General features: G+C 38.6%; 1 protein-coding gene across 1 annotated transcript in view; it reads left to right on the top strand.

Annotated features, from left to right (window-relative positions):
- CABCOCO1 (ciliary associated calcium binding coiled-coil 1) overlaps positions 1–26,906 on the top strand; it is a 206,608-nt gene that overhangs the window by 56,511 nt on the left and 123,191 nt on the right. The gene's annotated exons all lie outside the window — the stretch shown is intronic.

The raw sequence follows: 26,906 nt of genomic DNA, 5'->3' as shown, positions 1-26,906 counted from the left end.
TAATAATTAAAACCAGAAGATGAATATTGCAAACAAAAAATTGATTCAGGTCAGTATTAGAGTGAGTTATTCTTCACAGAAACAACAGAACTTTTCCTCTGATCAGAGCTGGTAAATTATTCTGAGTACTGCTGTGGTAGGCTGCTACAGTGGAGATGTGGAGCTGGATTATTCTTTTCCTTCTCTGTGGAAAAGTTAATTTGCCAAAAAGTTCAATTTTGGGATCATTAAATCTTGGCAATACTGGCAGTGCTCAGTGAATGGTTCTGTCTTTTCCTCTCAAAGCTGGAATGAAAAGTCAGATATCAAAGCAAAATACTTTAGGGGTCAGGAAAAAAAAAATTGCTTCCAAAAGTTCTCTGTGTAGTTTGTCAAGGATCTGTGTCTACCAGCCTACCAGACTTTTCTCTGTGGAGAAAGTACCTTTATTTCTCTGTGGAGTGTCTTCTTATGTATTGCTTTGTAGATCTCTGGTAACCTTTAGAACAATTTCTTTGTATCAGTCTCCTCTCAGAGACCTTGCCAGCATTTCCCAACTACATTGTTGCCTGCTCAGGAATCACTTGCAGTTGCAAATGATTAGACCTCTGATATGGGTGTAACATCTTGCCTATGGGCAGCATATGGGAAACGACTTATTTTTATTACTCTGAGTCCTGATTAAATTCTAAAGAAACTTTTCACAGTCTCTTAAAATACATCTGGGTGTCTTACTTTTCTTCTGAGTATCATGAAATGATTAAAGAATTGCCTCCTGGGATTTTCACTGTATGATGCGACTGAACTGAATAATTTGGCTTCACACCTAAGAAATATTTCCACTTAAAGAATTGTCTTTATAGAGGTCAAACTTCCACATCAGATTTCCCCTAGCCCCCAGACAACCCACAATCTCCTTCACTCTTTGTGACCTACTTGTGAAATTTTTCAGTGACTGTCCTGCTGAACTGATTCAAGATGGGGAAATGATGTTCAAATTGTTAATCCTTATTCTTCCATCAGGAACAGCTGAAGGAAGGAACTTGAGCACGATATGTATTAACAGAATTGAAGCCAGGCTGAAGAGTGCTTCTGAGACATGAAACCCAGTTTTCTTTAGGGTAATCTTCATTGGTACAGAGGGCCCTTTCTTCTGTTGTCTCTGGGACAGTAAGGGAAGAAAAATGTATCACAAATCCTTAGTAAAAAGATTTATCTAGACAGTGCATCTCAGAATAAGGAACAGAAGTATGTGTTTGCTGCTGGAGGCACTGGCCCACTGGCACCAAGCAAGTCATCTGAATATTGAACAGGCAGCAAACACTGAGGCACAGAAGTACCTGAGTTCTATTTAACCTGTAAATAAATGTTCCTTTCACACAGAGGTTGGCTCTTCAATGGGGAAACAGAGCATAAAAATAGAATATTTTTTTCTTTTTTTTTTTTGAGCTTGGATGTTTTTGCCTATCTCTGCCAAACCAAAGTGCTTGGTTCCTTTGCTTGCAAGTTCTGCTCAGCACTCCCAGTGCATTCAAGGCAGAGAGGTTAGGCTGAGAGAGGATCCTTGGAGTCCCAGCTTGGCCAACTCAAGATATTATGCAGCATTAAAGCTGCAGAGCTGTGCCCTGATTCTGGGAGTGAATGAGTCCAGTTGGAATTAATTGATCTTCACCTGTGTGGAACTTCAGAATTGCATGTTCATGTGAAAATTTTCTGCTTAGAGACAGCAATTGTGCCAGTTTCTCACACAAAGAGAAGGGGAGGGGAAGATCTCTAACATATGCTCTACAAGCAGCGTATGTTTTATATATTGAATTTAGGATGATAAATGCATTCTTTTGTGTGTTTTGGCAGGATATTCTTTTGGACATGTGATGTATGGGATCTCAAATATTACATGACTGGATATAAAAATACTATGTACTGACAGCTATGATCACAAACTTATTATATATGCTCTCTCAATTATATTAATTACATACCTGTTGGCAGTACATATATGTATGTGTATATATATGTATGGAAGACGCTTGTTCAAATGCATTTTCATGCAGTTTCACAAGAAATCTTTTGTCCTCTAGACAAAAGGCTGTATAGTTATACAGCCCTATGCAAAATACAGCTGCTCTCTGGATTTGTCAGCCCTGTTAATGAGGTTAGGATACGTCACTAACTCAGTGTTCTTCCCCATGCCCCCATGTGAAAGAAATTAAAACAATGTAGTTGATAATGTGAATATAACATTAGGCCCTGATTATTTTACCATCCCTTTAATAGCATTTGGAGCCATTATGCCAGACAGCTGATACAATTTCGAGTGTGGTTTAAAGGGCAGTCAAATATTGATGATTCAGTTTTATTCTGATGTGAAGAACCATTACTATCATGTAGATGCAGTGTCCAAAGCCGGGCGGTGAGCTCGGCAGCCTTGCTGCACTCCCGCTGCCCGCCCTTGCAGGTGAGGCTGCAGCTCCGTGCAGGGTGATGACAGCTCCCAGTGCCATCTAGTGGTGTTCTTCCTGAAAATAACTGGAGGAGTGACATTAAAAGACTGTCATTTTATGATTTCCTGCTCGACTGGTGAATTCTTCCTACGGGAAATGGTTAAGAAACTGTAATAGTTATTGGTCTAAGCTCAGGGACAACCTCAAAAAGCCTTCCTTTTTATATCCATGCATGCTCCTCTGCCTTTGCTTGGACTCTGGGATTAGGGAAAGCCTCAAGGAATCAGAAATACCTCATCTAATTTTCTGCACGGTGCTATGATGTCTCCATACACTGCCCTTCTGTCCTCATGTCGATTTTTTTTTAGGCGTTAGAAGGAAGGATAGCAGGGAAAAAAAAGACTGGGTGTTGCCTGTTTTCCTTTACTGGAAAATTTCAGTGCATTCATTTTACCTGATGTAGCAAACAGCAAGAAAAGCTCTATTATTCTCCTCCTGTTCTTACCCCTCCCTCACACCCATTCTGCCAAGGGCTCTTGTAAAATCTCTCTTTTATATCTCACAGGCATATGTTTCAATTTTCACTCACTGGGTGTGATATTTGGTAACATACGGATGAGTCATATTAATAACTTACTAAATCAAAACATAAACTGCCCTCAATCATTGTGAGATGTGCTCTAGCCTTTGTTTTTGTGGTAGCACATGTCCAGTCTTAATCCCACGGTGCTGTTTACTGCACCTGGGCTTTTCTCAAATGTGTTAGACCAAGAAATCTTATCAGTTCTAGCTCTAGCAGAAATATCTCTCCACTCTGATTTCCTGATGTGAATTTTCATTTTAGGCCAAGAAAGGGCTATGAAAATCCTTTAACACAAACCATCTGATGAGTCTTTTTAGAGCAACAAGCAATGAAAACTGTGGAAATCATTTAAGTAATATTTTTACTTTTAAAATAAAATATTGGCAAAATAAAATCAAAATGTTAAGAAAACAAACCCTGAGACTGTGTGTCAACATAACCACATATGCTATGAGCAATATGGGAGTATTTCTTTGCTGTACATTGTTATAATTTTCCGTGCAATAGAACATCACAAAATCTGCCTTGAGATTGGAGTAATCTTACTCTGTATGACCAAGTCAGAAATGCTATCCTACAGTAAAGTCTATAATTTTCCTACATAAAAATTCTCCTGTTGGAATACAGTGATCACAGATCCTACTGCGAATGAGATTTCTAAGGCTCCCCTCATTGTTTCATGGCCAAAATGGCACAGAACTTCTTGTCCAGTAGGAAAAATATTAGATTCAACTATGAATTCCTGGAGGTGTAATAAGAGAGAAAGAGTTCCTTTTCCACAGAAACACTCCATTTTTGCTGGATTTTGAATTCCCTCACTATCCAGGCAAACATCCTCAGTCTATATCCCCATTGTGGTTATTTTCTTCTTATGGGGCCAGATGGTTCTCACAAGAAGCTGCACTGGAAACCCTGCAGCACTTGTCCTGCCAATGTTGAGAGATAGACAGGAGCCAGGTGGGTTGGGCATTAATGCTTACAGGTGTATTCCATGTGATTTTCCACCAACAAGCAAATATTAAATCATCATTCTAAGACACACTAAGGTTTGTAAGAGGATACCTGAGCTGCTTGAAAACACAGAGGGGGCAAACATCTCTCTTGGGAATAGATTCCTAACCCCCTAAGTCAGCCTGAAGCCAGATTCACAGTTGGCAATTCAGAAAGGCCCAGGAGATACAAAGGAGAGATCAAACGTGGCGTTGTTTAGATGGAGGAAGCTCTTTCCTGAGAGGAACAGGATGACATTTCTGTTTGGTGTGAAATAGGCAGTGTGGGTTATTTCTGTCCTGACTTTTTGCAGGGTGAATTTGCTATGTTGATGATGTCTTGTAAAAAAATCATCCTGCAAGTAACAGGCAGACCCAGCATCATTCAATGCAGGTACGTTTACAGTTCTTCACCAGCTGTGCCTAACCAAACATGTAAGAGGCTGCTCTAACCAGGACTAATATTTCCTTTGCTCCTGTTTCCATTTTACAATATTTTATTTGAAATTACTGGGGGTTTGTTTTGTTGTTTTGGGTTTTTTGGGGGTTTTTTTGGTTGTTTTTTTTTGGTTTGGTTTTTTTTTTTTGGTATTCTAAAGCTTTTTATCTGTGGGAAATAGTCATTATAGTATCTTGTTGAAACTTTCCTGGAAATATATTTTAAGAAAAAAAAATCTTATTAATTTCTACTGTACTGAAGTTTCTTTGTATTTTGCACTACCAGAGCCATTTCTTGTTTTTATAATGATATTACGACAGTTCAGGACATAGAGTCAAGGGACTTTAGTCTAGATTTCTATTCTAAGGGTTTTCTGCAAAGCTTGCATTTACATAAAGGGAAGAGGAGTCGTTTCTCATTGGGCAGCAAAGTCATTTCACCTGAGAATGGGCTAATCCCAGCCTTAGTCTGTGAACTAAAACTTTCCCTGATGAGCAGTGCATTGCCTTCCTTTTAGGTAGAAGTGCACTCAGCCCTGAGATTTTGATACATTTCTGTTCTCTTTCAGCAGAGTAAACATCTAAACCTGATGCTCATCTAACAGTACTAGACAGATGAGTCCCATCCTTATTCTGCAAGAGTCACCACAGATATTTATATTTCTTTTTAAAAAGTCTGTTTTAATGATAAAACCCTACAACATTCCTTTTCTTTTTCTTTCCTTTGAGCTGGTTCTTCCATGATAAAGGACTGAGTACAAAATGTGCAAAAATATCAAGCCCGGGCAACTGGTGTGGCAGAATGAAATTCCAAGAAATCAGTTCCCCTGTGTACCAACCCACTACGTACATAGTAAGAAGGCACAACCAGTACACCTGGAAAATGCCTTTCTTGCCAGGACAGCCTCCAATACAATAAGGTATGTGGTTGCCAACGAGGGAACTGAAGGAATGCTTTGTATCATCTATCAGAGAATCAATTGAGATGTCATTCTGAAAGGTGAAAGATGAAGTAAGCCTGGAAACAAAAGGATTGTCCACAGGAACCACAGAAGCAGTTTCTGAAAGAACTGCCACTGTGGTCCTGCCGTGAACCACACTCCAGCTGGAAGGAAGTTAGCATAGGGTTAAAAGCCAGTATATATTGTCATTTTTGAATGCTGCCAAGCAGCATTGCCCCATGGAGCATTATTAATCCAGCCCACAAAAAGGCATATCAACTGCAAGGGATAACCAAACTCAATTTAGGAGATGCAGTGCTGTCATAGTGAGAGTTTAATGCTGAGGTCACCCCAGAGTGACTACAGCATGTATTGATGGGATCTGAACCCCTCAGTGACAAGTAGGTTTCAAGTAATCTTTTCAATTGGCTGAGTTCAGCCAGATTCACTCCAGAAATTTCCCTTCAGAAGGCTCAATCATAAAGGCAAAATTCAGTGCCTGAAAGCAAAGTTTCCAAATACCTTTTAACATTATTTTTATCTAGCACATACTAGTTCATGAAGAACTAGTGCTTTCCCTGGGCTTTCTAGATACAGAATTTTATTCTATAATAAAAATCATGGTTATCAGTGCCTGTTGCTGAGGATGTTCATTAGAAATTATCAGCTTCAAATACAAAAAACAACCTTTGCTCCTACTTATTTTTGTGGGGAAAATGATAGCACACAGTGATTTTTTAGGCATCAGCCTACTTCTCTGACTGTTTGGTCATGCAGCACACCTTAAATAAATGTTTTCACCTAAAGGAGAACTGAAGTGTACATATCTAAGTGTGACCTATGGCATGAAAAAAAATAAACAAGAATTCAAGCAAAGAGGTAGGACTTTCTAATTATCCTTGAATGCTGCATGGATAATTAGGGCTTTTTCAGAAATTGCACATGGAGGTTGGTTTGTAGGTACTGAATTTTTTTAATTAAAAATTTTGTAGTAATATAAGAGATGAACTGTCTAGAAGTTGAGAGGAAGATTCTGTCAACTGTAAATGCAGGTACTGAGTGATGCAATACTGCCAAACTACCTCTATGTTTAAATCAGTCTTGATTTACACTTTCTAAGAGTTTGCATCTTCTGAATTTTATGCTGCTAGTTTGAAAAGAAGAAGGAAAAGGTAGTAAAAAACCAGAACCTTTACTGTTCTTGTTTAATGTGCTAAGGAAACTAATAGCTGAATGTTAGACGTACTGGATGCAGTTTCAAATCAACATCTCCAGTTAAAGTTGATTTGTTGTCAGTTTGTTTAATATGTACCATATAAAACAGCAGTAACAATCAACAGGGTGTGGTTTAGGACATGGTAAGTGTATTTCCCAAGGGCCTTGGAAAATACTGCCAAAGTCTGCAATTCAATACGCATCTTAGAGCCTATTACTGTGCTAAGGCAATGAAGCCTTCAGTATTTTTTGGGAAATCTGATACTTAATTTTGTGTGTTTGGTTTTTGGAATGTCAATTTTTGTGGGTAATTAGTAAGCTAACTCCTGTCTTTTCTAAATTCCAGTTATTTGTTCCATTCAATTTAGGTTACTTGCTTCAGAACCACATTTTATTAGCTTTTGAGCTGTGTAGGGAGTTAAGTGGATGGCAACTTTCCTGAAACAACTTACCTTCAAATCCTGTGGTAACACTGGTGGTTGCCCTAAATGGCATTTGGCTCCTTTGGCCAGTCTGTCTTCTTTTGCAGATAGAACATGAGAGAATAGAGACAAATCAGATGGATCTGTGTAATGTACACTAGAAATATTCCTACCTGGAGAGCATGGGGTTTCTCCTAACCCTCAGAGTAAAGACGTTGCTTCAGCTCCTTCCAGATCCCTATTCCTCACCTAAGCCTCCTGCTGTAATGTTACTGCAGCATTCTTATGGTTCATTCCCTCCTCCAAGGAGTGATGAATAGGAATCGATAGCAAGCCCTTCCTTATTTAAATAGATTTCATCAGACAACATAAATTTACGCGTGGATTAATGTTTCATGGAAACTATTGGGGTTTTAGGAAACTTGGAGCAAAATGCCAAGTTTCTGGACAAAAAGCTGCATACCAATTATTTTGATTCTGCCACCGTAGACCTTCTGGTGCTCTGATATTGTTGCTCCAAGGATCCTTGCAGCCAGGGTTCATGATATTCCTGTCTTCATTCTGAATACTCTGAGATGTCTCTGAGGTCATTCCTACCACAGCATGGGAAAGGAATTAAAAGTTCCTTCTGTCCTGAGTTGTTCCTGGTATAGTGCAGCATAAGGAACCTCTGAAGATAGACAAACACATCCTCTTTTTCCCCCACATTAAAATCCCCTTCTCAGAATTAATGATTTTCCACCTTAAAAAGTTAGTTTTCAGCTTGTTTTGTATGCACAAAAATCTTCAAAATGTTAAAAATTTCAAACTTTATTGGAATTTAGACTTGGGAGAATTTTAAGCTCTAGTGGCTTCTGAGCACTGAGACATGATAATGTCTGCTTTTCATTATTGGTTATCTGACCAGAACCTCCCACTCCTTGATGCTTATTTATAAGGATCCACACTAAATCACAGCCATCTTTTCAGCTTCCATGAAACAAGATGTGTTTTTACAGCTGGGAAACTGAGGGCTAAGAGTAATGTCATTTGCAATGTCATGCAAAACTCAGTGGAAAGCTTGGCAAGAAAGATCTTGTTCTGATCTGACTCACAACACGTTCTACTTGCTCTTCCATGCACACTCCAAAAAAGAAAGACTGCTCCTTCTCTCTAAGGACTAATGCTAGTAAAAGCTGGAAACAAAACACTCTATCCTCTACTCTTTCCTTTCTTCCAACGCTAATGTCTGGAGCCTTTTAGTGGCTCCATATTGCCATCATTTAAGTCCTGGGCACATGGAAAATCTCTCAGTGTTCTAAGGCGGTAAGAAATGGGAGGAAGTTGCAACCATAATCTCCCTATTAGAATGAAGCAACTCTGCCTTTGGCCAAGATCTTTTTACCCTCTTTCCCATTTAGAATTATATTTTTCTGGGAAATTCCCTTTTGAGTGCAACTGGCAGGAGTTTTTTGCCTTTTGGTTCCTTTTTAGGCAGTGAGTCTCTGTGTACAGCCAGGCCCTAAGTCCTCAGTGTCTAATGAGCCTGTACTAAGCTAATGCTTTGTGCACTCATGCATCCAGCTCTGCAGCACTGATATGCAGTCAGGTTATGAAAGGTGAGAGTATAGTTCCGTAACACAAGCAGAGGACTTAAATACAGGTCTCTTTTGTCTCTTATTGTCTTGGTAAAACTGTCCGAGAGAAAGTATGATAAAAAAGAAAAGTGGCTCTATTAAAAGAAAAAAATAAATTTTTAAAGTGTTCCAAAATCTCCCTAAGATTCATCAAATTACCTGAAGGCAGATGATTGAAATAAATGTGAAAGAAGTCGAAATTCAGAGGTGCTTATAAGATACAGAGACAAAAGTGCTTCCCTGCATTAAAAGTATAAAATACTAGTTTTCTTTGCTGGAAAATGTACTGCATTTTGGTGTTCAATTAGTAGCTGATTAGGACCAGCTGTTGGGTGATGCAGTGACTTGAGGAAAGAGTAACACATGAGCTGAGCTCTGTGTCAGTAAGACATCTCTGAGTCACATCTCTTCTTTGGCTGATCCTGAATGGGGGAGGGATAACAATTTTCCTTCTGAGTTAAGTTAGAGTGATGACTAAAATGCCTTTCCTTCATCATCCACTACTGACTACATCAGGCAGCAAGGGGCTGGGATTCTCTCCATCCTTCTCTACATGAGGTAGTGAAGCTGTTGGAAGAACTGGCCTTATTTTTCTTTGTGTTGATTTCCATCTTGAGAGTGGCGGATCTCACAGGACTCATTGCTCTGGGTTTTGCTATTAAATACACTGTGAATTGTGATAAAAGCAATGCAACTGCTCTTGCTGATGTGCAGCTGTTGGTACCCACCAGTGGAGCCCATGTCAAGAGGTTTCTCCTCCGTGAGTGCACTAACAGGATCTCCTTCCTACTTCTTGCTGGTTCTTTTCATGGAACTGGTAGGAATTTTTCTGTTCCATTGCTTTCGCAGGTTTAATTAACATTGGCTAGAGGGTGTCCAAGCTATTAGGGCAAGAAAATGGTGTCAGCAAGGGATGAAAACATTTGCATAGTATGATCACACAAGGTTTGTTCTCGTGTGTGTTCTTTTTCCTTTTTCTAAAGCCAAAACATATTTGAATTTGGCATGAATTTCTGGAGAGTTGGCCTGAGACTTCAATTTCTTTGTCAAATCAACTATTAAAATATTTTCTTGAAGTTCCATCCAGTAACCCTGGTTACTCTTCAGTGTAGGCTGGTAAACAGTTTGGAGAAGAGTGGGTTTTTTTTTTTTTTAGAGCACTACTTAGACACACAGGTCATTTTATAGTGTAATTCAAAGAGTGTTTCATATCTCAGGATGGAGAAAATAGTGCCAAGGCAGCAGGTATCTTAAGACTCAGTGTCAGCTTCTGGTGCTCCTGCATTATTATTGTTGTTGTTGTTTTGTTCAAGCTGAAGAGGCATACCATAGAGCAGCATGACAAAGAAACAGGACAAAGAATTTTTTAAATTAAAAATCTACATCAGGATCACAAATGTATAGTGAAAACAAATCCTCATTTGTTCTTACTTAGAATATGTGAACTTGATGATATTAAAGAGAATAGATATGAGTCAAATAAACAGAAATACTACATTTGTTCAGTGTCTGGTAAATCTGTTAAATTCATTGTCAAGGAAGGTTACCTAGACTAATATTGCAGCAGGACACTTCAAAGGTGCTGAATCATTTTATGACTACTAATACTTCTAACTCCTTATGTGAAATCTCATGCTTCAAATTGTACACAGCAAACCACTTTTCACTGCTCTTTTCTTCCTTTACATCAGTGGCTACAGTTTGGCTTCAAGGTGCTTTCTGCAGTAAAGCACTAACTAGAGACAGGATTTTCAGGATGAAAGTCTTACTGCAACTTGGTAGTTCCATAGTTCCTGTATATTTTACATGCACAAAAATTCAGCCATACTGTTAATTCTGGTATAGCAACAGAGAGATAAGAAGTTTTTTTACAATTAAGACATTTTAACATTGTTTGAGCTTCATTGTTGTATCAAACTCTGTAAAGGGTTGGTCCAAGTAAGCTTCTCATCTGTAAAATATACAGTCTTCTTTTGGACCACAGTGGCACTTTCAGCTTGCCCCAAGAATTTCAGCCCTCCAAAATACAATTTTCAGCAGTGTTTGATATGAAGTAAAAAAGGAAGTTTTTGTACTGCTTCTCACGCAACCACTTCCAGATAAAGTCAGGGCTTCTATCAACTTCTAAAAATTTTATGTTCATCTGAAGACCTTCTCCTCAGTCAATCTTAAGTCACTTTTTCTCCTGCAGTTTTATGTGCACCAGACTTCTAAATCTTCTTTTCTTTCTAAATAGTCTTTTAAATGCATATTTGCTATTGAAATATTGTCATGTTCTCATGTCCAGCCATGAAGGCAAGTAGTCATATTTCCTATAGGAGAAGTTCTGAAAAATTGCATTCCAAGATTATAATTTGTATTAGAAATATGAATTTTCTTCTTTTTTGGAGGGGGCAGTTACTATGGGGGGAACAGCATATAACTGTATTCTGTATTATTAGGTCACTTCACAATTGTCAGTTGCGTTTACCTCTTCTTCTCCTTTCCCCATAAACTAATCTACAATAGAGACAAAAGTAAAATTAGATGCATCTCAAAAGATGTAGAAATCTTTAAAGAAAGGGGTAAAAGGGAGGGTCCTGTCACTGCGTTATTTGTTGTCACAGGCATGGGAATCCCAGGACAGGATTCATGGCAAATGAAGATGAGGAAGACAACTGCTAAAAAGAGTAAAGCTTTTGACAGTAGAATAGCTCAATGGCTACTCTAGACACATTGTAATCATCTGTAATTGTGACTTTCAAAGAAGGGTTCCTGTGCCTACATCTGTCTTTCACTTTTCTTTGCTGTCCAGAGTGCTTGAAAGATAAGTAATTTGGCTGTTGTTTTGTATGGCCTATTAATTATGCACTTCAAGACTGGTCTATTTCTAAAAAGTTCACCATTGATGTGCAATATTTTTTCATCAGATATGTCCAGAAAAGGCTGCAATCTACTGCAGTCGGCAGACATGTAAAATTAGCTGTGATTAATAAATAGTGTCAATTTCTGGAGGTTTTTAGGATCTTATTTTTTATTAAAGTCCTAAAATTTTTATATTTTTTTAGTGCATGTGTTTCTAGGACTTTTCAAGTAGCAGTTGCAGGCTTTGGATAGACATCTAGAATTGCAGAAATTGGTTTGTTGCAATCAATTACTCTCTTATTTAAAAGTGCAGACAGGTGGGACAAAACATGTGACTTTGTCAGGGCTGTCTTTCAAGATAAAAAGGGACAGTAACTGACTTTGTTGTAATTCATAATACTCAGAAAGGTTTGTCCTCTGCTTGTTCATTTTAAGAGAGTGGATTGGTTTGTGGCCATGGTGTTAACTGAGAAAAGGACAACTTTGCAATGGATTTGGTTCAGCTGCACTGGTTTACCTGAGGTGGATGAAGTGTTGTGCTGAGGTATCTAATTTTCTGTAAGGTAAGCCAAGATTTTTTTAGATGGTGGAACAGAATTTAACTTTGTTACCATTTCATAGGAAATTCAGTCAGCGTTGCTTTTTCCAGTACTAATTTAAATCTAATGTCCAGGATATTTATTGTGTTTGTACAAATTCAACATAAAATTAAGTTTTAAAACCCCACAAGGATGTACAGCAACCCACTGGACTTTTCTTTGTGATTTATCACTGCTCTGCCCCAATGATCTGGACTGTTCAGTGGCTGGAACACCCACACAGCCTGATGATCCATTTATCCAATTTATCTGATCCCATCTCTTTCCCACCCTGCTTGGCAAGGAGCTGTTCCATGTCACATAGAGCACAGGTGAGCTGACACTGCAGTAGCACTCCTGAGAGAAGCTACGACTTTGGTTCCAAAGCATGGGTGCAGTAATATTCTTTGTTGCTCCCTTAAAGAGATGACTGTTTTAAATAATAAAACAACAATGCAAAGACTAGAGGGAAGAGCTGTCACAGCCTAATTGAAAGTTCGTTATGCTGCTTATGCCATTATCGTAAAACTCTTTATCATGTGTCTGTAAATGTGCAAATTAAAAACCCAGAGGTAATTTTGTATTTTATCTGCATTAAAAAAGATTGTGAAATTATAATCTCTTTCATAGTTAAATAACTTTAACCTGTATGGTGACCTTTGAATATGCAAATTACATAGCTTTGTTGGATGGAATACATTTTGTTAATTGTAACATGATAAGTGGAGAAAATCTGAAGAAAACAGGAATTCATTTTGAAGTAATCATAGTGGAAGGTTTATGAGATAAGGAAAAAGGAAACATATTTATGTGCAGGCTCAGAAGAATGATTGTCTACTGGTGTTCAAATCTGTGTCTCTATAGCTGTAATCAAAACCAGCAGGAGAATTTCTAACTTACATCACCAGCAGCAAACTTGGTGAATACATAATGCATGCCCAGAGACTTGAAGAATTCCAATAGGTTCTTAGATAACAGGGTACTTTGGTTTGGTTTTTTTTGCCTTTTTTTCCCCTCAGTTTGTAAGGCATCTTTGAAAAAACTTGATGCTGTGACCATGAAAATGAGTAATAATTAAACATTTTTCTGCAGGACATAATGATCATTTTCACATAAAGAGGAGAGAGAATGTAATGAACACAAGGAGAGATTAAGTTGCTCTTAGGCATAGTACAGGTTGGTTTTGAACAAACCTTTCTTGTCTCTTGTGCACACAAGCATGCTGCCGTGCTATCATGCTGTCTCCAGACCTGCTCTCTTCCCTGTGCATGTGTGCCAGGGACATTTTGAATGACCATGTCTTGATTTGGTGACCACTGGAATGAAGTGGGCTTGCATTTCCCTTTATACCTGTGACCTGGACTAGAGATACCAGTTTACTTCTCCAGAGGTTCTCGAGTGGGAGTCATGAGCTGCTATATTGCTGTAGCCATTCTGGAGTGCACCTATATCCCACGTACCATTACACACCCAGAAGCAGCAAAGTTTAAGCAAATTTCACCACTGATCTCAACAGGAACAGCTGCAAACTCTCCTTGTTATTTATGGCTGACTTGCAAGCAAAGGTTTGGAAAGAGCTGGTAATAATGTCTGCAGAATACAAAGCTTTACTCAAGGTATTCTGGCTTGAAGGTATGCTTGGTAGTTAAGGCAGAGGAGGCCTCTTACTGCTAGAGCCTCATTCACTGGCAGAGTGGCAATTCATGACTAGGCAGAGCAGACATCAGTGTTACTGATAATGGTGCTTTTTTAGGCTGCTTGAACTCTGTTGGATTATTTATAAGAAAGAATGACCGAATCAAATCCCAACTGTAAATCTGAGTGAATTCCATTAATGTATTTTTAAAGCAATTATTTATTTTCATAATTTCCATATTAACAAATATAATTACAGTCAAGTCTTTATTTCATCTCTCATTTACTTCTCTGAGTGTATTTATTCTCCATTGAGCTATACCATGACCAATTCAGATTCATTGCTTTGAGGCTGAGCTGTTTGTTTTGCAACTCTGCTGCGTAAAATCAGAAGATAACTTCCTTTGCTTTTGTCTCACTGGATCCTGAAAAACTGGCTCTTTCTCACAGTAGATCTTTCTGATTCCTGCTTACTCTGTAAGTTTTGACAGGAAGTTATACAGACTTGGAATTAAGATTCCAAGGGGCTGCAAGCATGCTATGTTTTGACTACTGCATATGGATATTTTTAAAGGCTGAAAACTAAGCTGTCAGTCAAAAATACATCATATTAGCAAAATGTGGATTTTCTGGCTAAAGTGTGAAGGGCTTTATCAAGGGGCATGGACATTTTTAAGAAGGAAGATATCGAAATACAAGGTTAGTCAAAGTGTCTCAAAAGGTCTGGCAGTAACGTAAATAGTTCTTGAGGATATTTTGCTGTAAACATTTTTTATAACATTCATATACTCAACGTCATAAAGAGAAACCTCTTAGGTTGTTATGTACCAAGAAGTGCAAGAAAGTCTATGAAAGTAGAGGAAATTGAATTGTAACCTGTAGGTAAGTTATGACCCACTGGTTGAAACAATCTAATATTTGCACCTGCCCTAGTAATGTTTCATGAAGAAACTCCAGCACTGCCATCATGCAAGTCACAGCAGTTGAATTTTCTATCATTTTCTCACAAACTCCTCCCTATGGGTTTTCATTTCATTCTAGAGTTCAGTACTTCTGTTCTTATCTGGTTTTTGTAGGCGTCCAAATCATAAAAATATCATTAAGAACTTGGGGCAAATTCAAATGTGGGCCAGACTTCGTTCTTTTCCATCATGGAGTGCAACTCATTCTTGACATCAGCTCAGAGCCGAAATCAATGTGAATTGCGTAGTTTACATATTTCCTACTAAATTAAAATCTCTTAGAAATTATGAAAATATCAAAGCCTTGAGGACTGGGTGGGGGAGCCTAAGAGTCTTCTTCCCAGCCTCCTCCTGCTGGCTGGGGACATTTCCTGGGATATCACAGCTTGAATACCCACCCTGGGGCTGTAGGGGAGGATACTGTTTTACATGGGTCAGAAACATGCCAGAAACTATTCTGCCTGCATGACTCCATAGATGTTCACATTCAACTGCTTGCAAGTGTTTGGGGCATTATTTAATTCATTCCTATGCTTCAGTGCAGCCGTACAGGGCCAAAGAACTTCAATGAAGAGGCATAATCCAGGTACCCATCCACTTCTTTATGTACTCTTGGGAGTACAAGCAGAGTTGTCTGGGCAACAGCAAGCTGCAGAGGTTTCATGTGGCCTGAACTAGGATCCTGCAGGCATCTGCCTCAGGAACCCTTAATGGAAATTTATTTGCTGTGCTGGAAAAAGTTTTGTTAGATAAGTACCTCTGTGTCTTATCTTGTATTTCAGCTTCCTTGGCAAAAAAGATGATTGCAAAAGTGATTATGGTGGTGTTTGGATTACTGGTAATGAAAAAGAAATTCTGTGTACTTTTATTTATTTTTGTGTTGCAAAGATAGAAGACTGAAAAAGTTAGAAACATGAGCAGAATAGTAAAAAAAACATGTTTGCTACTGGATTCTGGGGAGTATTCACATGCCAAAAGTTCGTTTGTGCCCTCATACTGATAAGAGGCTTATCCTAACAGGAAAGTCAAAGTGCAGACATATAAATCTAAAAAATTTGAATTCATTAATGTTTCTACCTGCTGATTTCTAGACATGTTGAGGGAGAAAGTCAGCTGGGCCAGAGAAGGAACCTGTCCTAAGAATGTATGAAAGATTCAGTTGCTTATAGCATTCACTTGCCCTGACTTTATACTAGCAATAGGAAATCTATTTATTGTTGCTGTTCCTAAAATGGAGCTGAGCTGCTAAGGACAGAAATGCAAGTGACAACTTCCCACATATCTTCCTGTTTCCTCTGTTACCAAAGAAAACCAGACCTCATTTAATCATACCTACTTGAGTATTCTCATCCATTAGTGTTAGAAAAAAAAAAAGGAGTGCCATCCTGTGGGAAACTAGGGTTATCTCTTCCCAGAAGCTCCATTCCATCAGTGGGCTCATTTACCTTTTCACAACAGAAGAGCTAATTGTACCTCTGAAAATACAATGTTTTAATATTTGCCATTATTAGGTATAAAAGTGTAGCTGTACATTAACAACTCCTGTGACAGAACTGAGAAGCAAATATACTCATCTTATGCCGAAAGGCTGCATTAAAAATAGGAACAGATTATTACAGAAACTTAATAGAAAAAAATCTTTCCCACCACCATATGGTTGTGATATAACACAAAGTGTTTTCCTGCCAAGATATCACATTACAATGGCAGGCTGCCAGTAGCTTCTCTCTTCCTCATTTAAACAACAAAAATATCAAAAAAGAATTCTTTGGCTGAATGAGGCTGTTGCTTTTAAACATATACTATTGGCTGGTACTCCATCTACGTCTCAGTTTCTCTAGAGACAGTCCGTTTCACTGTGTTTTATTCAAAAGAGTACTGGAAAATTGTTTATACAGTTCAGATGTTCTAGGACATTTCTTTCTTTTCCTAACCTTAGAAAAAGAGGTCTTACATGGCTGCAGTAATCTATTCTGATTTCTAGTTCCTGCTTGAACTAGTTTTGATGATGTAAATTTGAAGCCATCCTGGTCATCTCTCCTTGTCTCTACATTAACGCCTGTGCAGCTTGAAGAGGTGTGAGGCTATTATTTTCCAGACTGTTTGATAAGGGACATTTGTTCAGCAGAGTTCAGACTCAGAAAAACCTACTGAACTATCCCTTGTCTCTGGCATAACATGCATTTGTCATGGTATCTGTAGTTGCTTCTTAAGGCTACTTCATGTGGTTAATACATGTGGCATCAAATTGTACTTCCTGTGTGTTAATATGAGGAGGCTGGGAACCTGCTTTCTTTTTCTTAATGCCTACCAGTAGAAAAAGCATAATGTTTTAATCACACATCCTAAAGTAGTCACTAATATCCCCAGCACCACAATGCATGTCTAGCTGGGGATACTCCTTTCTTATACAACAATAGCCCACAGTGGTGATGATGTGCGTTCAGGAAGCACCAGATCTTTGTAACCTGTCCCTCTACCTGAAATACTCACCTGTGGGTGAGCACCTGTTAGCCCTTACCTAAAGTCTTTGATGAGGACATGGTTGTATGTTCAACTACATCCTCAGATGGTATAAATTGCTTTTTTAAAAAAAGAAAAGGCTTTTTTTTTTTTTTTGCTTTTTTCACAGACATCTCCAGTTTTCTACTCCTGAGCTGTGTCTATCTCTACTAAGTAAAATGCTGTTAGAAGTAGTTACTTTGTGACCTGAAAGCATATCATCAGGACCACAGGACATCTGACTTCATTACTGTTCTCTCTGTCTTTATCTGCACCTTTGTTTCTGTGTAGTTCCCTGGAGATCATGGATATGTATCAAACCAAATAACTGTCCTTCAGAGGGCAAAACAATATTTGCAAAATACTGAACAATTTGTCTTTTGACAAAATGTGTGTGTGCTTGCTGAGCTTTCAGCCTTGTTGAGCATAAGGGTCCTATTTTTCTTAACGCCCTTGCCTCCAAACCAGTGAGAAACTGAGTGCAGCCCAAAGAGATGCTCATGTTGCACTCAAATAATTTTCTTCAGTTTCATCTGTGTTAGTATTAGTCACAGGTAATTTCATTTTGTGTGGACAGTTAATGTGATTAGCCACATTTAGATTTATGTGTATGCCGACTTGAGCTGCATTACATAGCTGTTTTTTAGGTGCAAATGGTATGGTGATTGATGTAATCTCATGTTCTAAATAAGTGTCTCGTCATGACACTTTGCTACTTTTACTAATAACTACATTGTTTTTTAGTTCAGCTCCTTTAAATGAAGATTGTTCATATGCTCTTTTTCTCAGACAACTAATGCTGGAAACCTTTGGAAAGAAATTAGTAAGTCGTCTTGGATACTGCATAAATCTTTGACAATCAGCTTGAACAAATCAAGACTGATACACTTAATGATAGACAGAGGTCCCCATGGCTGTCAGCTAATATGAGGGGTTGCCATTTTCTTGCTGCAAAAAATTTGAAGGTGTATAACCATTATGATTGGCTGTGAGTTGTAAAAGTTCTGATCCTATCATGCTCTGAAAACTTTTGAAGCAGTTTCTATTTAGCATTGCTCTGCTGTGCTTCACACTGGATCTCGTAGCCTTTTAACACATGAACCAAGGGTGCAGAGATCCACGTGTCTGCCTGCCAGGCTCTCCCCCAGGATCCCTCCCTTTGGTCACCTGGCTCTGCAGATGAAGTTCTGTGCCCTGGAATGGAGATGTAGTGACCATTGTGTACAGAACTTCAACAAGCATTTATGCTGGCATGCTTGTAACAGATTGGAAGATTGGAAGACTGCTTGCTAGTAGAGGCTCAGGAGAAGGAATAACAACACTTTTTAAATTTGCACTTGTGGTTTACTGAACACGGGGCCAAGGCCTAGACTTGGTCTTCTATGATAACAGCGCCAGCTGTCACAGTGAGACTGAGGGTGTTAGACCAAGTGCTAAATCTTGGTTCAGTAAATTGCAAGACAAAGAAATTTTATTAGATTAAGCACAGTAAGTGGCACATCCATTTATTGAAACTCAAGTGTATGAAGAAATTAGCAAAAAATCTGTAGCTTCCAAAGGAAGAGTTGTCTATTTGCAGAGATGAATAAAGATAATTATAATATCAAAGTCTAACAGAACTAGAGAAGTTGGTGGCTGAGACACACAACACCCTGTCATTTATATAATTAATGACTGTCAGAAATGATCATTGGTCTTTAGTAAAACTCATGTTTACCAAAATATGAGGGTCCACTTGAAAGGCTGTTGTAGTCGTAGGGCAGCATGAATAGCAAAGTGTCTACTACTGACTATTCTTCACCTATGAACTGACAGACTGGGATGGTTTTAGAAGACCTTCACTACACAGCTGTGTTTATGCTCTTCATATCTAGCCTCTATTATTTTCCATTTACTGTGGCTGAAAATATGAATATAGACAAATAGAAAACTAGATTAATCACTTGATATTCAGACAAGCTCTGAAGCCCTTAAGAACTTTATATCTTGTGAAAATTGCCAAAGAAAAGAGGGGATTGTAAGTCACTGTAGAAAAAGTCTCTTAAGTCTCAGACCTGTCTCTAAAATGTTGATTTAATGCAATTTTTTTTCTTCTGCTGACAAGCCAACTACAGCAATACTGGTTATTCCTTGTTAATCTTTTTTCCAGACACATTTGAATCCAGTCAGAGCCCAAAGTGGATGAGGCCAAAGAGGTCTTCACTGTCATTACTATATGGGATCCCAATCCTCTTTGCTATTAAGGGAATAGAGAGATGTGTGGGGAGCAATGGACAGCTGGCAGAGGTGCCGTTTTCTACTTGGAGAAAGGGTTCATATCTCTTTGGTCAGTTCTCTACTCCATTTTCTCATCAGTGTCTCATATTCTCTTGTTCCAGTTGTGAGCACTTATTTTGAATAGATTTGTTTCACTTAAACCAGGAAGGAATCCAGATACTGCTGGTTTTCCTTCCTGGGACACTTTTCAAGTACAGGCAAATCTAAGAGCTTTCTGCTGTTCTGTTCTCTTATCCACTGGACAGATATAGCCTTGGATAATATTCCTGTCATATTGTGGGAGTCAGCAACAGAGAAAAGAGAGTTTCAGGTCAGTAATAATCCACTAAATGCAAGCCTCGTTGTTCAACAGTTAAGTATAGAAATAGTTTCCTGATCTGACTCTTTCCACTTAGGTTTTGTGAATTGTCATTCATCAGTCAGTAGGCAACACAGCTGAGTTTATGCAGTAACTCAAAGCACCTCCTTTCCCCTGCCTCTGCTGCTTGGTTTTCTGCTGAATTCAATCAAGGAGCTGCCAATTGCCACCAGGTGAGTCCCGGGAGCTAAAAGGAGGAAGGGAGGGACTTGGTGAACTGGCAGCTCGGAGGGTATAAACTGCCTGTTGCAGGTGGGGAATTAGATTAGGTCGAGTGTTTATGTGTCTGTATGTTTTCTTGGGTTCTTAGCTATGAAGTGGACCACCCTGGCATGGTAAGAACTTTTTCTGTTCTCCTGTGTTGCTAATGAAATTGTGAATACAGAAGCTGGTTATTTTATAAAGTTTTCCTATGCACTTGGTCAAGGCAGACTCAGAAAGATGTTAATCATAACATGTATAGTCCCACAGTAAGGGGAAGAGAAAACCAAGCACCATTTTCTAAGTTGGATGATTTAGGAGGATTCATTTGTATCTTGAATGCAGTAGAGAGGAAGCTAATCCCTTCTAATGGTATTTTGTCCTTTTTGAGTCTGTCCTGAAGGTTTCCCATTTACAGGACAATTGAAAGCAAGGGTATCATAAGAACAAGTGATGAATCCTACCTGTCTTTTCAACATGGAAGGTGTGTGTTGTGAAGAGGTGTATGTTATTCCATGGCTGTGTAAAATTGTGTCAAAGTTGTTAAGGAAGGATTTGATTATGGTAACACTGGGTTAACCAGGATCTCTGCATGCTCCAGAGGAAGGTGTAAATGCGTGCCCTGTTTCTAACCGAGTGCCCTTCTGCTCTCCCTGCTTCCCTCCCAGTGCCTTTGGCTTCATTGCAATAGTTTTGTGTATAAGCAAAGCACTTGAAATGCCATTTAATTTTATCTGAAATGTGACTAAGTTTTTGAAGAAGACATGATCCCTCACTGTTTCCTTGAAATGTGCAGGCAGAGGGTTTAGCTGCATGTTTTTGTATGTAGCTGAGAACCTCCATGTGGTGATTTCCCGTTTTCCATGTCCATGTGACTATTTGCTTCTCTTAACAAAGCAGTATCTTCAGTTACAGTAACACTGCATTCTACCAGGGCAAGGGTGTCTATACAGCTTCTGTTCCTTTTAACTAGTGTTCCTAGCTGCAGGGAGATGAAGTGGGATTTACTTACTTTTGTTTTCAGGTTTTCTGTAGTTTGGCACCTATTGTTCAGAGAAGTAGTAACAAGAGATCCTTGGCCATGCAGCTCCTTGGAACCAAATCTGTGTAGGAACAAGGGGTGAAAGTAATCTTGCAGGACAAAGAAGAAAGGTGAAACAAAGAGAATTAACTACTCTTGCTGCCATTATGATTCAGTGAAGGAATTTTTTTCCTTCATTATTTTATAATACATTTTCTTTTTTTAAATACTTGTGCAGTTCAAGATCTTTCCATGAAACTGTTAAGAGTGACTTATCCTAGGATAAATTCCTTCGTGCTCTAATTTGAGTGTAATGTCTTATATTGTCTTTGTTTCTGCATAGATTTCTGATCTTGCAAGGTGCTTATGACAGCTGTGTTGCTAACTCCTCACCACACTAGTAAGCTGTGGGTTATCTCTTGTGAGATTGGATTGTTAATTGGTGGTCTGTTTTATTTTTTCTAGACATTGTAAAGGCAGTATAAATCTGTGGTAAGGAAGTAGTGTAAGCAGAAGCAATTGTTTCTGATGACACTAAAGTAATTAGAAAAAGAGCCTGAAACCTATAATTAGGACATTACACAATAGAAATTAGATAATGGGAGGATAGGGAGTGTAAAATACTAATAGTGGAGAGCACATGGTGTTTTATAACCACAGGACATGTGTTATGCTCTGTCGTGGCTAAACTGTATTTGAGATCCAAGAGCTGCTGATATTTTTCAGACCTTTTAAGACCTAACCATTCTATGGGGAAAATACTGCTTTTTCTAGTTCCTAGTAGGCACCACTTTTCTCAGTGAAGTACAATGAAGTTTCTTTTCTAAAAAGGTTTGGTTTTCATGTGATGTGAACAGTTGGTGTTATGGCACATCTGTTGAAACCACAGTGCCAGGCCCTTTAAATAGCAAAATGGAAATTTGCTGGAGTTCATTATTGGAAATACTTCCATGGAAAAGCCACTTCTCAAGAAGTAACTTAGATGTGTAGTCAGTTCCTGTTGTGTTTCCTTACAGGCCACATGTTTTTCCATTTTCACTGCTTTAAAGAGAACCTTGGCTGCAGAGCTGGCTAAAAGGACAACTCACTCTAACAAAGTTCTGTCTAGGATGAGCAGTATGGAGACAGACACAAAAACATTTGGTGCAAATTAAAATGTCATCAGCTGAAGATTTTTTTTAAAGGAGGCATTAAATTAAGAGGCTTCATGTGTGGTATTCCATCTACCTTCAAAACACAAGCCTTAAAGTTTTTCTGGAAGAAAGACTAGAAATCTTCCCATCTGTGTCCTTTATTTCAGAAGGACATTGTTTCCTGTACCCAGCTAATGAACTGAAGGGAAATACTGTAACTTCTGAACTATTATACTGGTAGCTATGTAACATGATATTTTCTGAGGAATTGCTCTGTGGCTTTAAGGACTTCAGTTAACTTCCAAGAGGTGAGAGTAAAAACTTTTCCAAGTCTAGTTTTATGATGTTGACTGTCTCTAGGCCAGTCTACCTCTTGTGTTTCATGTCCTCTTTCTGCTGTGGAAAAAGTGATGTAGCTGGTCCTTTTTAATAAGGAAATGGGCTTGAAATCATCTGATGAGTGTGCTGTTGAGGTAACGCAGTTGGGAGACAACAGAGAACCCTTTTAAATCCCCTACTTGTCCAATTGTGAATCCTTTCCAGAGTCCTAGAATACTGTATCTAAATAGAGTCTTAATTTCAAGTGGTTAAATGTTGACTACTGTGATGCATAAGCTGTAGGCAGAGTGTGAAGGTTGAGTGTCTTCTCCAGAAGTAGTCCAGTCTCTTAGTATGTTCCTTCATAATGGTGTGTGTAGGGCAGGCTCCCTAAGTATCTTCTCTAATTTAACAGCTTTTGCTTTGTGCAGTGCTAGAGATTGGGATTTCTGTCTGCATGTTTATCCATTACCTCAGTGTTTGTTGCCCTGTGATAGACAACTACCACTTGTATTTCAAAGGCATTGTCCCATTTCAAATATCTCTTTTGAACTTACATGTTATTGTGGATTATACTTACTGCTTCTTTTAATTATAATCTCCCTGTGAGGTTTTGGGGTGTATCTTTGTTACTACAGTGAAGCTCAGAGGCTTCTGATATAGGAATTAGTATTTCTTTATATGTAACTTTAGAGTCAGCTATATTATGAGTGAAAATACAGTTGCATCTGAATCCTGTGGAAAATAACTCCCATATCTTTAGTCACATAAGCTTTCAGTTCTCAGCATTGTTCATTCAGAAAATGGGCATCAAAATCTCTTGGGTGCATCTATTTGTCAGAAATACTCACTTATAATTTCACAGTGTATATGTATGGATTCTAGGAGAAGTTATTGAGAGCTTCAAAGTACTCTTAGATCCCTGCATTCATATGTGGCTGTTTCTCCCATCTGAAGTTGTCCCCATGCTAATTGAGGCTTCTCTCCCGGCAATGTTTTTTGACAGGTTCATGCTACAGTCATTGGCCCCTCTTCAGTTGTGGTGAGTTTTAACTTGTCTCCCTATGTAGCCATGACATCTCTTCCTCTCTGAGCTCTTGCAGGGACCTGCCTCTGTAGGGTTTAGGTTTCTCCTCAGCATTTGTTCTGCTACCTGAAAAAGAATAATATCTTGAAAGAGGTATAGGGGGGGAAATTAAAAATGCAAAATATAAGGTGATATAGATTTGTGATAAATATTTTATGGAAGCCATATGTAGTTTCTCTGTGTATTACATAAAGATTATTTGGATCTGTTATTTTCAAACCTTTAGAAGAACCCTATGCTCCTATTACAGTATTCTGTATTTTGAAAGTGAATTTTTACGCTTGTTCTGTGTCAGCAGTCCCTCCGAGGTTATTGAGTATTGTGCTCAAAGGGAATACATTCATTGTAATCAGGCTACTGCAGTGTGTTGCTATTCTCTGAGAGTAATATTAGTATGAATTGATGGTGGTATAAGGGAGATTACTATCTAGCCCCATTAGTTCAAACTTGGAGGAAGGTAATCAAAAGGAAATAGAGTAGTGAAATCTTAGTTTCATTACTAATTACATTATTCCAAATAAAGATCTGCAAAATCTCTGGTTGATTTGTTTGAATGCTTGTGGATTGCTCTAACCTAGCATCTATTATTGTCAGATAAGAATTCCCAAGACATCCTTTACAACTACACTATATTTTAACTCATTTTGTTCTTCTCGCCTTTTCCTTTTCACTGTTCTCTAGCTTACACACTGTACTGCAACACTGAAAAGGTGCAAAAATTTACATAACAGAGTGGCAAGTGTATTTGTCCTTCTAGAACATACTCTACTGCAGCACAAGTACCTTGTAGTGTAGAAATTGCCATAGTAACTACTCATTTCTTATTGATTAGATGGATAAAAATTCTCATAATATACAAGCAGAGTAACTTGCCGGCATATGGCTTCAGGCTACCCCTGTGGCATATCTTATGCATTCTCTCATTTTTCTGCATGTAAGAGTTTTTTAAAATGAATTAGTATTCCTTGGATTAAGCCGCAAAATAATTCTTTATTTTCTGCCACAATGGAGGTTAAATTTTAAGTTAGACTTGATTCTCCTAAGGCAGAATGTTACCTTGCATTGGTTTGCTACTGGATTAAGACAACTAGATTTCACTTCTATATGAAATCTGGATGGAGAAAGGAGATGAAAAAGCCGCCTCCCAGAGTGCCGGAGAAGTCTTAACTGCTTCAGAGCTGACCTCTAAAGAGTGAAATAGAGTATTTTAGTTTTGCAGTTGTGATAACTCTTTTTGGAAAGTGCTTTTTGAATGTTCTAATTGGTTGCCTGAGAAAATGAGCCCTGTCTTTGTTTCTCTAGTAATACTACAACCATAGTGGTGCTCTTCAACTGTGGCATTGTGAATGCTTACTGAAGGCAGGATGAGGCCTGCAGTGAGTTATGGTGTCTGACAGCTTTCTAGGTTCATGTGCTGCACTTGCTGAGCATCCCATTGTCTCTTGCAATCCCAAAAGATGCTCCAACAAGGCTTCTACCAAGTTTGTTGTGAAAGACAGGCTTTTTGTGAATTCTATCAGGGGAATGAAATTGTGAAGCACTTAGGCAGGATGTCAGATAAAATTAAGCCAAGCACATTCTTCAAATGTGAAGCATCAGTTTATTCAGAATACTATAAAATGAAAGAACCACAATACTCAACCAGTCTTTTACACTGTAAATCTATTCTAATGTTCTTCTGGAGTCTTCTCTAAGGCCTAGGTATTAGCTGTGATTATACTTGTTCTGTCTGATTATTTTAGGACAATATCTGTTAGATGCATAGAAAACTGAAGATTTTAGAACGATTTTTAGTTCCACTCTTCCAAGCTGCTAAGGCTTGGAAGATGAGTACAGATGTTATTCATGCAGACCTGTTTTACTTGGCTTGGAGGCATCTCCCAAAATTAAAAATGCTGGGTTAGGTCATCACTTTTACATTGTACCACCTTTCAACTCTGTTATCTTTACCTACAGCCTGACAGTCTCATTTCAAACTTTGTGTGACCTTACAGTTTGAAAGAGATAATCTGCAGGGCTACAGGAAATGATTCTGCTCTTTCAATAAGTTAGTCCTTCAGAGAGACACTTCGCAGGAAAGGATTCTTCTCCCTGTAGTAGACTAAAAACAAATGCAGGAAATGCTTTGGCAGCTGTAGATAGCTTTCATCTTTAACAGGAAGAAATAGCCTTGGCTATTCTTAATCTTTGGCCTGAATTCTTGTGTGCTTTGGTAAAGACTTTCACAGGCAGCAGTGGGAGGTGCAGTGCTTAGCATGTTTTGTCTGTGTGCTGAGATCTGGAAGGTGGGCCCAGAAAGCAGGCAGATGTGGATGAGCAAAGAGCAGTATGTAGAGGGTGACGTAAGGGTTTAGGTAGATAAACAAAGGGATTTTTTTATAGTTACATTGCTTTCACTCCCATGTCTTTTGCCCAGTCTGAAGGGAAAAGACACAACCCAAAGGAGACCAAATTAGGAAAGATTTGCTCAGAGGATTTCAATGATGCCTTCAAGACAGACTTGGGATCACTGGAATTCCTGTCATAGCACTTTGCTGGAGATTTTGGAGTGGAGCTGGCTGTTGAGAACCCTTCTAGTGCTGGCTCTGAAGAGCCAGGAAAGGTTTTCAGAACACAGCTCATGTACAGCTGTCTCAGTCATCAATATCTGCTCCATTAGGGGTCTGTACTGCTGTGTCTCCCTGCTGGTGCAGTGACCAATCTTGGGTAAACATCTCTGCTGCTTTTGCCACTGTGAGCCAATTTTGTTGCCTCACTACTACAAACTAGGATGATCTGGCTTTTTTTCTCTTGTAAAGGAGAGACTTCCTTCCCCATAACAGTGTGAAAAAAAAGTGGAAAATTTAATCCAAAGACAGAGGGGCCAAGGACTCTCCAACCTGCTGATTTCAAAGCTTGACTATTTTCTATTGACACAGCATGAGTGGAACAGCGTAGTGCAGTTTTAAACACCTTTTCTGATGTTATGTTCTAATGCTCGCCTGAAGAACTTTATTTTTGAGGGGAAACTAATGCTTAGGTACATTTCATTCAACTGAAGAAATCTGCATAGAAAGAATATATTCTGGGGAACTTATTTTTTTTTTAAATTAGTGTTTTGTTCAGAGTTTGGTATGCTTAGTATTTAATTTTCTAGATAGTTGTGATGCTTAGGTATTTTCTGTAAGTGTTTTGGAGGTGTCTGCAGAATGTTCTTACTGGCAGTCTCACAGATTTTTACAGAAATAAAAGCTATATATTGGGCATTGCCAAGTGTGTGTGAGGGTATCTAAATGCATGTATGCATTTGTGTGTATTTAAAATGGCTCCTGTGTGCAGGTATTAAATATATCCTCATGGGCATTGCATTGTGACTTGCATACT

Source organism: Lonchura striata, chromosome 6 (assembly GCF_050655825.1).
Source record: "Lonchura striata isolate lonStrDom1 chromosome 6, ASM5065582v1, whole genome shotgun sequence".
Classification (NCBI taxonomy): Eukaryota; Metazoa; Chordata; class Aves; order Passeriformes; family Estrildidae; genus Lonchura; species Lonchura striata.
Note: the sequence above shows the minus strand (reverse complement) of the source record. Positions and strands in the feature narration are given on the sequence as shown.